Below are 15,596 nucleotides of genomic sequence, written 5' to 3'. Positions count from 1 at the left end.
GATCTTCCTGCCGCATGGCAGGAAAAGATGCAGTCTCTGGCTTAGCTAGAACAAGGCATTTCTACCTTAGACATGTCTTGAGCACTCAGGGGCAGCAAAGTACATGGGACCTAGCTGAGGTGGAAAAAACCTTAAATGACCCCTTACACCAAGGAAAACCCTTGTCTTAGTCAGTTCTTTAAAGTTTTCACTGCTTCCCACCTGCACTTATATGGTTCATATCTAATGTCTTATTTATTTCAGCCAAACAGTGGCTGGACCTTGACACAGACGTAGGGATGATGACACAGAAGTGAGTAACCAAGAATTGTGGTAATTTTGACTTTTAATACCATCAGTAAGCTAAGAGAAAGAGAAGGTTTTAAAAATGTTCAGTATTTTGAAGCTTTGCCTCCATACACGCCAAATCCCAGAACTATTACCCTTAAGTCCTGACTCCTCCCCAGTCCTGCCAAGCTCTGCCAAATACACATCATCCTGTCCTGTTCCCAGTGCCTATTGACACACTCTGTCATTCTCCAAAGAAAGCCTCCCTGAGCCCGTACCTTTCCCTGTCCTGCATGCAGTTTGGGGTGCCCATTTCCCCTGCTCATCCCATAACACATGTCCACATGGAAATGCAGAGTGGATGCTGAAGGTTTCTCCATGGGGAGGGAGGAAAAATCAAGGAAATTAACGTAGAAAACTTAATAGCAGGAATAGGTCTACTCTACTTGGCTAATAATTGAGAAATTACTATTTATAAAAATTATAGCAGGAAATTATATTTATTAAGACCCCTCTCTTGAATCCATGCTGAGGGACAGGTTAAGAAGTAGGACTGTAAAACCACAAAGTTCTGGTTTGTATTCAGAGGCACTGTGAAACAGTCAGGTGTTTTTTGACTTCTATATTTAGATGGAAGATGAGCTGAGGGCTAAAAGTGGTTCAGAAATGCATAGATTTGGTTTTGGTTCATTTTCCAGAAAATGTAAATGTGAGTGAATGAGAACAGGGCAGTTCGTGAGAAAGACCAACCCATTCTTAGTAGAGCACTGGTCCATCGTTTGAGAGGTGAGCTGTTAAAATAGAAAGAATCCAATTTGAACTGTCATGCATGCAGTACAGAAGTTGTCATTTTCACCCAAATAATAAATGAAGTAACCGGAGAAAGAAGAAGTAAAAATACAGGAGTTGGAATGACAGACTGGAAAAGATTTAAAATGAGAAAAACTGCAACAAATCAGAATCAGAAGGACAATGCAACTGCAGGAAACAATGTATGTCACCAGGGCTTGGGATTCTGAAGAGTATGACCATGTAGAATATATCCCAAAGATCACACCCAAAAACCCCAACAGGGGCTGCTAAGGATAGGTTGCCAAGCGTGGTGTCATGACACTAGAAGAGGGATTCTTTCCTGGCCTTGCTGTGATCTTGGGAGAATGTCTTCCTTAACTCTTTCCCCTGCTATTCTCACTCTTTTTGTCTCTCTTACCTAATGCAAACACTTCTGGGAGAAAGTATATGTGTATGAAACCCAGTACAACACCTGGAGTACTGGCTACGACCTTTGGCTCTCTTTCATAGTGCTAGCAACATTGCTGATATAACAAGGGAGTTCAGGCTGGAAGCAGAAAAGGTTTCTCCTTGAAAAGCTGCACAGCACTTGATAATTGCATCCCCTTTCACACATTTCCTTCTTGTCATACATTAGCCCATCAGTATGCTTCTGTGACTAGCAGTAACAGTGCATTGAAGGAAAATGCCACTTTCCACAGAGAATGATCAATCTCCTTGACTTTGCCTGTAAACATGTTTCATCAGGGGGTCACTAATATGCTTTTATTGCCTCACTGTCAGAGATGATGCCATTACCAAGCCTGATAAAGTATTCTGTAGAGGGTTCCTTTTAATTTTATTTTTTATGCGATCATGAGAGACCGTAACCGATAAATTTAGTTCAATGCTTTCTCACTATTAACTAATTCTGAGTAAATCCGTTGGGGCAGACTGGATACAAACACTTCAAAGAATTTTTACAGGATATTGAAAATGATATTCACCATGGGACAGAGGTTTAAGTACTGAGCTGCTAGTGTTTTCTTTACCATTAAAGCTACAACATTGCTAAATGTCATTTAGTCAAAACATTGTATTCAGAAGGATTTGTAGCACAAGATGACTATTTGCTTTTAATAAATTTGTCGCATCAGGGTGGTTATGCTAGCTTATTTCTGGGGGGAAAGGAGTTTGAGAAAATATGATGCTTTTTCCCCCAGTTTCTTTCTTAGAGTCCAATCCAGCTCCCACCAAAGACAATGAGAGTTTTGCTGTTGCCTATAGAGGGAACAGTCCCATGATGTCAGAGGGCTTTGAAGTGTCCAAATCCAAATGAAAATATGGGGCTTTTTCAGAGACAGGGAGGAAAAAAAAACCCAACCCAAAACCCAATCAAACCAAAAATCTGGAAAAGAAATAAAACAAATAAGGGAACTGAAAAAAAAAGGTTTTTCTCATGGAGGGATTTTTTTTTTCCCAGCCTCCTTTCATATCCTATATAGCACCCTAAAAACTAGAACACAGGATATGAAACCATGGAAACAGCTGGATGCTACAGGATTTTTGAACTACTTTTGTTAAGGTTTAGACTTTGGGGATTTGATTTTTTTTCTTAAAGTTTAATTGATTTTTTTTCCCTACTGAAATCCATATAATATGTTGAGCTTGTTAAACCTATGTTATAGGTCACAGACTAAATTTAATTGGTAGTATTTCTTTTGAGCCTAATTTAAAGGTTGATTTGGCTTTATGGACAGATTCTTAGTTGTAGTAAATCAGTTCAGCTGTAATAGGTCTCTGTTTGCATCAGTAGAAAATATGACCATTGGAGGTTCAAATGCCATGCGAAATCTCAGGAAGAACATGAAAAAAAAAGTGGAAAAAAAGTAAAAAAAATTCCTTTCTTGGAAGACGGTGTGTTAATGAAGCTCTATGCAAAGTTAAATATTTTGGGAGGAGGTTAAAATACATCTGTAATTCTATTTTTGTTTAACTCATGAAGGTAGGGCTGTCCTGAATATGGTTATACCTGATTATATCTGGATATATCTGCATATATCTGGTTATAGGCACTAAGAGGAAGCAAGTGGTTTATAGACATCGTGAGGACCACGAGATTACTTTGCACTTACAAATGCAATTTTGGTAAAATGTATTCAGAAACTAGAGTCTTTCTGGCAGTTGTGGAGGTGCATGATCAGTGTGAATGAAATGAAACCAGTCAGAAAGATGTGTGTGAAACTCAGCCAAAATGTTTTTAGATAGGATTTGGTTAAGATTGTTTCTCCTAAATCCAAATGTCCTGGGAGGAAGTACTAGGAAACCAGGTAAAACACTGTAAAAAATGCTAGTTCATCAGCTTTTGTAACTCAATCAGCAATTGCACTTCAGAAATCTTGTTTTTTTCTGAACAATCTGATAGATGTGAAAGGTATTGATAAGCTTTTGACTGAAAGAAGTGAAATTCCTAATCTTTAAGCATTCTTTCCTCACCAGCAGATGTGCAAGGTATTGAAAAAGTCCATGGACTAAATGTTAAAATCATTCATTAATATCCAGTAATGACAAAAGTGGTAATATCAGCACAGAATTAAATATAACACAGTCTCAGTCTTGAGTGAAATAACAGAGCCGGGACAGCTCTGAGGGCTCTGATCTGAGCACCCCATCTTCAACATATCCAGTATTTACACAGATGCTCAACAGCAGTGCAATAAATCTTTTGCTGGTGATATGGCACTTATATCCATTTTTTCCTTATATCTATTAACTGAAAAAGTTATTTCTGTATACATCATGCTTCAGTTAACTCATCTTGACAGCAATGATGTGGAGTGACAATCTCCTGAGACAAATCCAAACTTCCCACCTCTGGAATATGTACTGGAAACACTCTCTCCTTATACTTTACTAAGCACAGGTTTTGACAACATGAGTCATGGTATTGTGGTGACACAAAAAGCACCATAATGCTCTAGCTGTGCAAATCAACATTCAAACTTGCCCTTGAAACATTGATATTGCTAGAGGCATTGTACTTAGAATGGGGTTTTCTGCTGAAAGGAAATATTAGAAAGATCATCATTTAGACAGGTTAAAGGTCTTGAAAATAAAGGAGGAAGATGTGTGGAGATAAGATGATAATTCTAGAAAGGATGAGCCTCATCAAAATGAACCTCGTGGTGGATTCTGATCTCCAGGGAGGAACTGAAGCCTTCACAATGACTTAAAAGGATTTTGGTTATGTCCTACCAAAAACAATAGCAGCAACAAATGTGTCTCAAAGATAGAGCTTTATCTATGTTACAGATGGGAAACACTATCCTGAGGCCTACTTTCTCATTAGAGCAGACATTAGACACACATGAGCTGGAGCTGAAAGAAGATCTGAATAAAATCTTGGGCTCATGCAGCACAAGGAGAAATATTCTCCACTGTGGCTGTGACCTTCTGCCCAAACACAGGGTAAAAATATTTCCTTTGTCATAGAAAGTTATAATGCCTTCATAGAGAAGGGAAAATACCTGCGGGTTGAAATTTGGTTCTGAAAGAAAGTCCTCACTGAGGAAATGAAAATTTGGTTCTGAAAGCAGTGCATGACCAGCTGAAAATTGCCATTACACACTCTCTAAGTACTTGTACAGCTCACAACATTCGCAAGATGCTCTGAAGTAGTCCAACCTTCAAGTGACAAAATCCATGAATGTACTTGGAAATCATTGGCTGAAATGGAAAGATCAACTCCAGGATACTACAATGAATCACATTCTACTACAGCCCTACTCTTCTGTCAGCCGTGACTGCAGCACTCTGTGTGTGCAGGACACAAGCCACATTCCCATCAGTTTTTACTGAAATCTCATAGCATCCAAATGTCATGTTTCAAGAAACTGTTTAAAGATACTTCTTCAGGTGTCCATCTGAATATTTTCTAAAGTTTTATACAGTCATTACTCATCTTAAGTGGTTGTAAAATAAGCGGACAAGGAAATGTTTCTGTCTTCAAACTTTAAGAGTTTGAATGAGTTGCAAAAGATGTTTGTGAGATCCTCTTGCTAACTGTTTAGGCTGAACAAATAAATGAAACAAGCAACAGGCTAAGTCTCAGAAAGCAGAATTTTTACCAAAATTAAAGAATTTCACTTAGGAAAACTGACTTGGCTGAAGAGAATTATTGTATCCCTTTTCTGCCCCTTACATATTTAGTTATTTTCACTCTTCAAAATGTCTTCTCTACTCATATCTGATTTCAACAAATTATTTCACAAACCCTGTGAAGAGCAATGGAAAGTGTAATATTTAAAGGACAAGGACAAATAAAGTACATTTGCATAAGGTCCAAAATTCAGTTAAAGTCAGCAGAAACTAAACTCAAATAAATTGCAACTGTACCAGAGTGAACAATTATGACAGTGCATTTGCTTGATCTTTTGCTTAGTCTTAGTACATCTTGAAAGCCTTCTCCCCAAATCCCAGCAGCCTCATCTCTGTTTCAGTTCTGAGCTAGTGATGTCCACCTGCAATTCCCTTCTAGTTCTCAGTCGGAATTTCTGGTGGGTTCACGACTTGGGTTGATGGTGTGAAGTTTGGGAGCTACGGCTGCATGGCCATCAACACACCATCGTTTCAGGCAGTGGCAGCTCTCCCAGTGGAGACCCTTCGGTTGCTGTGCCTGTTGCTGCTGCCAGGGGAGCAGCATAGCTCTGCCCACCCCTGCCACTGTCTCTTCTGCTTATGGACGGTGAATTAGCATCAGTTTCCTGACTCCAAAGGAGGAAATTAGAGGGGAAACAGAAAACTTGAACGATTTCCTTCTCCAAAGTTCTCATAAGATAGTGTAGCTACATGCTATGCCTTATAGAGTTGGTGGTTGATGTGGTTTAATTTTGAACAAGTCTTGACATATGTGTGAAATGTCCAATTAAGAAGCAAAACATCTGTCCAGATGGTGTCTGCATAGCTCACTGTACCTTTAGAAAATGAGATGGACTAGATGACCTTTTGAAGTCCCTTCCACTTCTGTTTTCTCTGACTTGATTTTCTACAGTGAAAACTAAAGTGCTTTAACACCATCCACAAGTGAGCACAACTGCCAAGAAAATACACACTGGAGGGAAAAGTCCCCTTTGACTGCTCCATTTTTTTTAATGTAATGTACAGCTAGATCTTCTCCCAGAAAGAGACTAATTTTTTACTGTTTCTTTTGAGTGCTGGCTATTTTTACTACTTTTATAGCTCTCATAAAGACATTTCTTTCAGATAGAACACTCTCAGACCTGTTAACTTTTTGATCCTTTTTTTTTTCAAAGCACACATCACATTCTAACCTTAATGCTTTGTATTGTGATTTTATCTTTTTTCTTCCCTCCCCCTTTTTTTTTTATTTTATTGGAAGTCTCTGTAATCTAAATATGTCTTTATTTCCAAGAGGATGACTGTTTCCTAGGGGTTGACATTGCTTCTGGCCGAGACAAAAGCTGTTCCACCCAAGAAAATCTTTTGAAGTGCTAAACACAAGGATGTACTTTTCATTTCATTCTCAGGGCAAGTAGCTTTTCTCTCCCACATGAACGCCTCAGCTGCTGTGTTACCAGGTCTGGCATTTGAAGCTGCCCTGTGCAGCTTCATTTATTAATGGCATCCTTGGCACTCTGCTTTGGTAGCCATTTAGCAAAGGGTTCAAGATGTAACAGCAAAAAATGGTATAACTGGAAAATACGTGCTCTGAACATGAGCGCGGAGACCTTTGGGATGGGTGAGGTATGGAGCTGGTCAGTCACAGAGCTGTGGCTGGAGGCATGCCATGGAGGGAAGGATCTTAAAAAAAAGAAATCAAAGCCACAGAAAAACCCAACTGGTTTTGTTGTCTGGAAACTGAGGAAAGGGAAATATCTATGTAACAGGTCTAGAACCAACAGCAGTTAGTGCTGTACGTTTGACTTGCACTGTGCTGACATGATCCTCCCGCATCCTGGGAAACCCGGTGATGGAAGATTGAGCCCTGATTGTTCAGAGGAGCCCTCAGTTGCTGCAGCGATGGGTGACAGCAGGGAGAGAAATTCCTGAGTGAACAAGTTCACAAAAAGAGACACAAAAACGTCTTTTCTGTCAACAGAGCAATTTATAATATGCTTTCTGTGTTTACAAAGGGAGATAAAAGCCTTCAAGTACAGGTTTACCTCTCTAGTCCAAGCTAAAGCACATGAGTATGAGGCCACCATGAAAAATATGGAGTTTCAACAAAAAGGAAGTGTAGAGAGTAGGGCAGGTTGAAGGAGGAGAAAAAGGGGAAGTACAGGATGTTGTTATGACTACTTAAGTGTAAAATGCTACGTATGATCTGAATGGCACTTAACTGAGGAGGAAATTAAGTAACACAGTTCTCTGTTGTGTCCAGTCTTACTGTGTCTAAGTTTTCCTGGCATTGTGTGCCTTGAGATAGTTGATCTTCCAGAATTTCAGTTTGAGATAAAATTATTTTTATCTCGCTTCGAAAGTAGTGGGAATATTTTTCATGCACACTTCTTTGTCTCTATTTTTTCATCCTTGATGAAATTTTCTCAGTACTTTACTAACATGTTCTAATGTGTATACTGAGTCAGTAGTGATCCTGATTTCTGGAAGAGCCCAGTCTGGTTCTGTGGAAACATCCACACTGTTCAGTATTACCCAAGTGGTTGTTAGTCCTGGACCACCACTAAGGGCTCATGAAATATAGTGATAAGTAACTCTGGGGCATTTTAACTGCGTTAATTGCCAGAGAGGGCTTCACTGTGGACAATATGAGCATAAATTCCCCTGATTCTTTATTGCACTCAGGAGAGAAGATGTACCTTTTGTCATCAAGATGAACACAATGTTTTTTAAAACTTAGGGAATCAAAAGATTCCAAAATGTGAAGAATTTGAGTCTGTTTGTTTTTAAAAGATTTTGTCTGTGGGAACCCTTCAGAGTAAACCTACAGAGTACTCAGTTTATTTCTTTCTGAGAGGTAAAATGATGAAATGAACCAAGCTGGGATTTAAAACTGTGTTTTCATGGAGTCCAGGTGTTTCAGATCAGTTGCGTAGATCACTAAATCACCCCCAAAAATAGAATATTATGTTCTGCCTTTTGGGTTTCTTTTATCCAAAACTTGTTATCTAGGTGGGGTTTTGTGGTTCTGTCTGAAATTATTAGCTCTGGAAATATCACAGTAAAGTGGTGAATGCACAGCCCTTCCATATACTCCAAGCAGTGGACAAGGATTTTCTATTTTATACATAATTTGCAATTTGCTTCAGCAATTCCACAAAGTTGATATATCTCCTGAACTCACAGAAGGGTTAAAAAGAATGGTTCTCTATTTCTTCTTCCCTATTTTCTCTGTGGAGAGTGGACATCTCAGCACACACCTGTGCACATTTCTTGAAAGCCTATAGCTCAGCACCTGTCCAACTATACCTTTGTCATTAATTTCATGCCATTTTCTCCTGCTCCAACTGGGAAGCCAAAATAGGTAAAGTGTTTTGTTGCATGTTAAGTCTTTTACTTGTAAATTGAATTTGAAAACCCCTATGACTATGTAGGCCTGACTTAACTGTTTTCATATGGGACTGGCATGTTACTGGATTGCCTCAGTTGTGGTTATAGACTCCATAGCACCCATCTCTTTGCATCCCTGTCCATTAGTCTAAAACGATGAAATAGCATTAATTCTAGCTCTGCAAAAATCAGCACACAGGATGTCAGAGATATAGACCATCCATTAGTCATATTTATGCAGTTTAATAAATAGATGCAATCCTGTGAGATACTTGGGTGAGAGTTTTTTTAGCCCATTCTTCCTGAGATTTCAGAACTCCTCTTTCCCAGCAAGATGAAGCCAAGAGCTCCTGAAGGTGTTTCACAGAAGCCAGAGATCTTGACCACTGCATATCAGCCAGCCTGACACACACAGGGGAGTGGGGACCCTGGTTCAATGTGCTGCTCTGTTTAATTCACTAATGAGATACTAATAGGGCCAGAGAGCAGAAGCGATTGTCTTGATAGCTCAGTGATTTGGTCACTCATCTAAAACCTGGGAGAACCAGGGTCATGCCCCTGATCTAAATCAAGCAAAGCAAGTAGCTAAATGAGTGTCTCCAGTACTCTGGCTGAAGCTTTCACCACCAGATCAATGTTGTATAACCCTTCCTTTTCACGAAAAAAGCTTTGGCTGTCAGGCTGTGGAGTGGGGAAAGAAGACAAAAAGGGGCAGTTGTGAAATGCCAGGGTTGCGTGCCGCACCTCACCTGTTCTTGACCTTGATTTGGGACCAGGGGCATCAGTCCTTCCTTTCAGCCTGCTCAGCTGGCAGCACAGAGCACAGGCACTCACTTATGGGGGGAGTGCAGAACGACTGCAGCATTTTAGAAACATGGAAGTCATTTGTGCGGGTTGCCGGAAGGGCAATGCAAATTAATTACAAATTCTCTATTCTGCTGTAGTCTGTGGAAATAATGAATTTAATATATATATTTATTAATACCTGAAAATAAGTCTTTCTTGGGAAAAAACCCCTTCTTTTCATTTCCGTTTTAGTTCTTTCGGTAGTTATTGATCAGACATGTACTGAAGACAGCTGGGTCATGTAGTCAGGAAGAAACACTGATGTGTTCCTGAGAGCACAGAGAATGTTCTATTCAGTGAGAATTAGTGTAGACACCAGAAAACAGGGAAAACACAGAAATACTGTGTGAATCTATATATGTGTGCGTGATAGATACTAAATGAGGAACAGAAAACGCAAATCCCATGTGGTACGTAATCACTTGTCTTTCTAGTCTGGGTTTATTTCAACATCAAATACTTGAGAGTAACAAGCTAAAAACTTGCTGTAGAAATCCTACAAAAGAGCAGTTTTTCCTAAAGCTTTGTCTCTAACCTTGATTAATTACAGCCTGGCTTGAGGCCTGAAGCACAGGGACTTGTATTACTTCTAAAATCTTCTAATATCCTAATATGGCTGGATATTTGTGTCACCTCTATATACATCAAATGGTTTTTGAATCCTGATATATTCTTAGCCAAAAAGATACAATGAAAATAAGTCTTACAGATTAACTCTTCACAGTTTGAAGGCAGTGTTTCTTATTCTTTTTAAAATCTTATTAAATATACCTTGATTTTTAATTATGTTATAAAATTGTAAAGGAAAGTAGACAAATAATTGCATTTTATGAGCACCTAAGTGATTCAGGAGTACAAGTCATACAGCAGATGAGCTACATATCTTGCAAATATAATCCTAAAACTTTGTTTTTTTCAGAACACTTTAAAATACTACTTCTACTCAGTTATAACAAATTTACATGGACAGGTTAATAAACTGACTTCTTCAGTGAAGGAAGATCCTATTCCTTATTGAAGAGTCACAGTCTTGTAAAACGTATTGAAATGATTCAGTTCCAACTGATCTTGCTTCAGGCAAGAATTTAGCTATCAAGTAGTACTTGATAGTAGTACTGCAGGTTTAGGTTTGCTCTTGCACCAGCATCTTGTGAGGTAACACCATCTACAGTAGAGGGCAAAATACTAGGTTCATGATTCTTAAGAGATCCTGACTTTAAGAAAGCAGTAGGATCACCAAGCCCACATCTAAGATGTACCTTGTACACAAGTTGTCCTATAATGCAGAGAAGTATTACTATACCCATTTCACAAATGAGGAACTGGGGATCAGTGGTTTGTCTAGAGTCACTTGGTAGGTCCTTGATGAACATTTATCTCCTCATCAGCACTGTAACTTCCTTTTAAATTAGCTCCTGTGCTTTAGTTAGACCCACTCTGCACTTCAAAACAAAATCCTGTTTTTGATGTTCTGCCTATCCCTTTCCCACCACAATCACAAACTCTCAGCCTACCATTACAAATCTCTGGATTTTCCTCTACTTTTACCATCCTTTTGAAATCTGCTTAAATTTCTTGCAGCTTCTGGGCCTAAAATATATCGCCTTGCCACCAGACCGCTGGGATTCAGATTCCCAGAGCAATTTTGCATTTGCCAGAAATGGAGAAGTCTCTGTAGTGCAGCGACAAGGCAGAGCCCTGTCCTGTCCTGTTATGGTGCAAAGCTGTGACAGTGAAATGGTTTGGGAGTATTATCCTTAGTAAAACTATGTCTTCTTTTAGAAGACATTTATTACTGTAGTTATGCCCAGATGCCTACGTATGATCAAGTTAACCACTGTTCAGAGAGCTGTTGCAAATAAACTAAGGTGTCATAACCAACTGGGGCAGGCACCAAGACAATGGCCAGCGTGAAGTAGAATGTGTCAGACTAAACCACTCTCGTGTTATTATAATAACAAGTCTGCTTAGGGAGTTTGAACATATCGTTTCCAGCCTTGAGATGTTCTCAGTTGCAGGGCTGCATTGAAAAATGAAGGTGTAATCTTCTTCCTCTATTAACTCACCTGCTGCAATAGCATCATCTAAATGGCCACCTGAAACTTGACAGGTATGTGAAATGGAGATATAGGACATTCAAACATTTTTATTGCAATATACTGAGATATGCTTCTCACAATAAGGCAATATACTGTGAAGTAGATTATATTGTTTAGCTGTCAGGAGGCTGTGAGGAAACGGAAAACTTGTGAATGCTCTCCAGTGTCTCCTCATCCTTTGTTACGCCACAGCACCAAGCAGCTACATGGTTATATTACAGAGGATAAAGCATCACTGTCTGCACTGGTTGGCTGTTAAGGTGAGTTTTACTCATAACAGATATTCTGTTATATGATACAACCACTGGGTTATTGTACTGTTTTTCAATCCAGCCCACTGAATGAGGAAAGGCTAACAAGGTTGCTAGAAAATTATATCTACCATCTCTCCAAGGACAAATGCAGATAGAGGCATCTAATTTACCTATTAATTAGCATCTCTCTGCTGGGTTAAGTGAACAATACCGAGTCAGATTTAAAAGGAGCCATTGCAGCCTTTTACTTTGCAGAAATAGAAGAATCACTGGGTTCTGTGGTTCAGAAAAGGAAGGTAGAAGTTATGAACTCTGTCAATATTGTGGTAATGGTCCAAGACAATTTGCTGATTTGCCGATTTGCCTTTGACTACCACAACGTAGTCCACTTTCATGAAAAAAAAGCATTCTTCACAGTTTCTTTCAGCACATCAGTGGACAAGGTACAGGCTCGTTAAAACTGTGCTCTTACCCAGAGTTAGATGACATGAGGTAAATTAGTGGATGGTTAGGACATACTGATTATAGGAGACTGTCCACCTCACTTAAACATTCAGGTTTCAATACATTTTAGGTACCTAATGAAGCAGCCTACGTACAGTGAGTTTCTAATACAACCAATGGAGAGAAGCAGATCACAGTGATTCCATTCTAAAGGATCTAAGGGGCACACCCTGTCTGTCTACCTAAAATTGGTAGGAAGAAGCTCCTTTTGGAAGACTCTTGGGGCACCTCATTATCTGTGTTGCACATATGGGAAATGTGACCACTTATGTAGCTGCTGCATTAAACTATGGAAAGCTGAGCATGAGTCAGATCTACAAATAAGGTGTACAGAGTTCCATCCCTCATTTTTCCAAGAAAAGTAAAAGTTTGGGGTGGTAGGTCTAGGTGAGTGACACTTGTTCTCCCAGCAAACTCCAGCACATTTGGTCCTCATGTGCTGTCCCAGTTACGTTGACACTGAATGCAAGAACATCAGCTTTCCTCTACACTATGAACAATTACACTCCACTGTTTTTTTGCTTGCAAATAGCTCCTACATTCAGCATCCCGCAATGATCAGTTCTTGCACCACCTAATCCTCTACTTCCATACCATTCTAAGAGATCACCATGACATGATAAGGAATTGATATTGGTAGCTATACACTACAGATGTGGTACTGTCCATTTTATTTTTGGAGAAGACTGTAGGAGCTCCTTGATAAGAAAGAAAAGAAAAGAAAAGAAAAAAAGAAAAGAAAAGAAAAGAAAAGAAAGAAAAGAAAAGAAAAGAAAAGAAAAGAAAAGAAAAGAAAAGAAAAGAAAAGAAAAGAAAAGAAAAGAAAAGAAAAGAAAAGAAAAGAAAAGAAAAGAAAAGAAAAGAAAAGAAAAGAAAAGAAAAGAAAAGAAAAGGAAAGAAAAGAAAGAAAAGAAAAGAAAAGAAAAGAAAAGAAAAAAAGAAAAGAAAAAAGAAAGAAAAGCTTCTGTGAATTTTCTGTGTTCTAAACAGGTCTTCTGTGCAGAAGCAGACAGCCAAGGCAAGTATATCCCAAGGATCACAGAGAATATTTTTTATTTTGATGGAGCGTGGGGCATACACTGCTAGGAGATGGAAGTAACTGTAGAGTGAAACTGAGCTATTTAAACATTGAAATAAAGTTATGCAGATGAATTTATGTCTAAACCATAAAAACAAGACTCTTCAGAGTTCATGGATATGTAAAATCAGTTATAATCATCTGCAATGCCATTTGATCCACACTTTATTTTTAAATAATTCCAAGTATCAGCAATATCTTTCTTTGGTACAATATCATTTAACATTGTGAAGACTCAAATGCATTTGGCTGACCTAAGTTATTGGGCTCAACTCTGAGCTAACTGGAAGAAATTTAATGTCCTGTGATATATAGGATATCAGACAAGATGATCTTTTCTGGCCTGAGCTTTATAAATCTACGAAAAGTGAGGCTTTGCTGTAAGTTTCTCACAAAGGGCTGTCACAGACAGGACACATTGTCCTACTGGCCTTCTTTCACTGATATATGAGGTCTGGATTTAGCCAGTTGCTGGGCTTGCTGAGTTGCAGCTGTGAACCCTCTAGGCTTTCCAGCTATCCTTTCCTTTGATTATTTTTCTTGGGATGTTGGCTCTGTATATAATTGTGCTAAATCATTTTGTCTCCATGCATCTTCTATTATAGGAGGCTTAGTCCTCAGGAACTCAGAAATATGAGGTGTAATTATTTATCCTACACCATTATTCCCATTGAGAATCTGTGCTTCTATATTTGACTACTTTTTTGCTTAGGTTGATATTGTAAATTTAACCCACACACCCCTTTGGTAATACATCCACCTTTTTGCTACAGAAGGAAGCACTGAAAACACAATAAATTTTCTTTGACTAAACAGCAATGCGACTGGTGAAATTTCCTGTTGCCCTCGAATCATTTTATGCAAGTGGCTTTTATTTCACAGTACAAAGCTCAGAACAATGTAGGAATTGTGGAATACATTTTAAGTGGATGCTTTGGGAATTATTTATCTCACTCAAAATTAGACATCTGTGGTCTTTATCTGAGCTAGTTGCCTCGTTTTGTAGCGGTATAGAAAACCAAGTTCACCAATGTGCCTTTGCATTTCCAAAGAATCTAGAGATCAAATGGGTAGAACTGAAAGTGCCTCTTTATTTTGCAGGCTAGAAAGAGAGTCTATGATGACTAGCTGAAATGTAGATGCAGTCATTTCTGATATCAGATTAAATAAAATCCCACCATTTGTAAATTCTTAGGAAAACCTGGTTTCTGGGGACTAAGATAATGACTTTGGGAAGACGGTAGGCAACCAGGTGAATACACTTCTATAGGAATAATCCACATTTCATTTGTTGTGTTTAGTCCCAAGTATAAAGATTAAGAGAGTTTTCGGAGTTTATAAGCCTCCCACAATGACTTGCAGCAGTTTTTGTAGCAGGGTAGAAAATTGTCACTTTTTCAGATCATTCTGTTGCCAGTTGTAGGAATTCAGAGGCTGAACTAGCTAAACATGCATTCAATGCCACCATCCATGTCTATAACACTGCTCCAAGCCCTGTAACAGGTCACTGCTCTAACAGGACATAGACTCTGCACTGAGTTTGCAAGGACTCAAGACTGAGGCTTGTCAGACTTGCTTGGCCTGAACTTCTGACCTATCTACAGCTTTTTCTCCCCAGTTTATCTGTGACCACAATTCCTCTAACTGATCAGGTGTCTATGGTTAATATGTTTCACTCATGTTTATCTCTGCATTTTACAGACCTAGTTTTATGTAGACAACGGAAATAAGAAGTTATTCTGTGAAGATTTATGACTCTCATAAAATGATGTTGTCAGGAGTCTTGGTATGGAATTGGTATGACAGCAGAGGCCTTGAGAGGTGGAAACAGAGCAGGGCACATAAGAGTGCAGGCACAGGATGATAAGACACAGGGCACAGGCTGGCACTGGGGATCCCATGGCTATAAACTACTCACCCATAGTCCCTGATGCAGGCCCCTGGGAACTGGACAAAACTGATTTTAGGTTTAGCAAAGGTAGCAAAGAAATCATTCCTAACATATGCAAAAGATAGTACATATAGAAATTTGGATGTAATTTGGAGCTGCAGACAAGGAGACTGTAAGGTACAGAAGCCTGTTATCAACCATGTAAAATACAAGTGTAGTTCACCTTGCAGCTGCTTATACCCTGAAGCTAAGGAAGCCCAGGTTACGTTCAGTATGGCACCTCTAAAAACACTAAATTAACTTTAGACATAGATTATGAACCTTATCCTTACATGCTCCTCTAGAATAGACACTGTTAC

The 15,596-nt window shown here is 39.0% G+C and overlaps 1 protein-coding gene across 1 annotated transcript in view; it reads right to left on the bottom strand.

Annotated features, from left to right (window-relative positions):
• ADARB2 (adenosine deaminase RNA specific B2 (inactive)) overlaps window positions 1-15,596 on the bottom strand; it is a 305,220-nt gene that overhangs the window by 170,655 nt on the left and 118,969 nt on the right. The window lies entirely within an intron of this gene.

This window comes from Chiroxiphia lanceolata, chromosome 1, assembly GCF_009829145.1.
Source record: "Chiroxiphia lanceolata isolate bChiLan1 chromosome 1, bChiLan1.pri, whole genome shotgun sequence".
In the NCBI taxonomy this organism is placed as follows: Eukaryota; Metazoa; Chordata; class Aves; order Passeriformes; family Pipridae; genus Chiroxiphia; species Chiroxiphia lanceolata.
The sequence above is the reverse complement of the archived record's forward strand: the minus strand, read 5'-3'. Positions and strand labels throughout refer to the sequence as shown.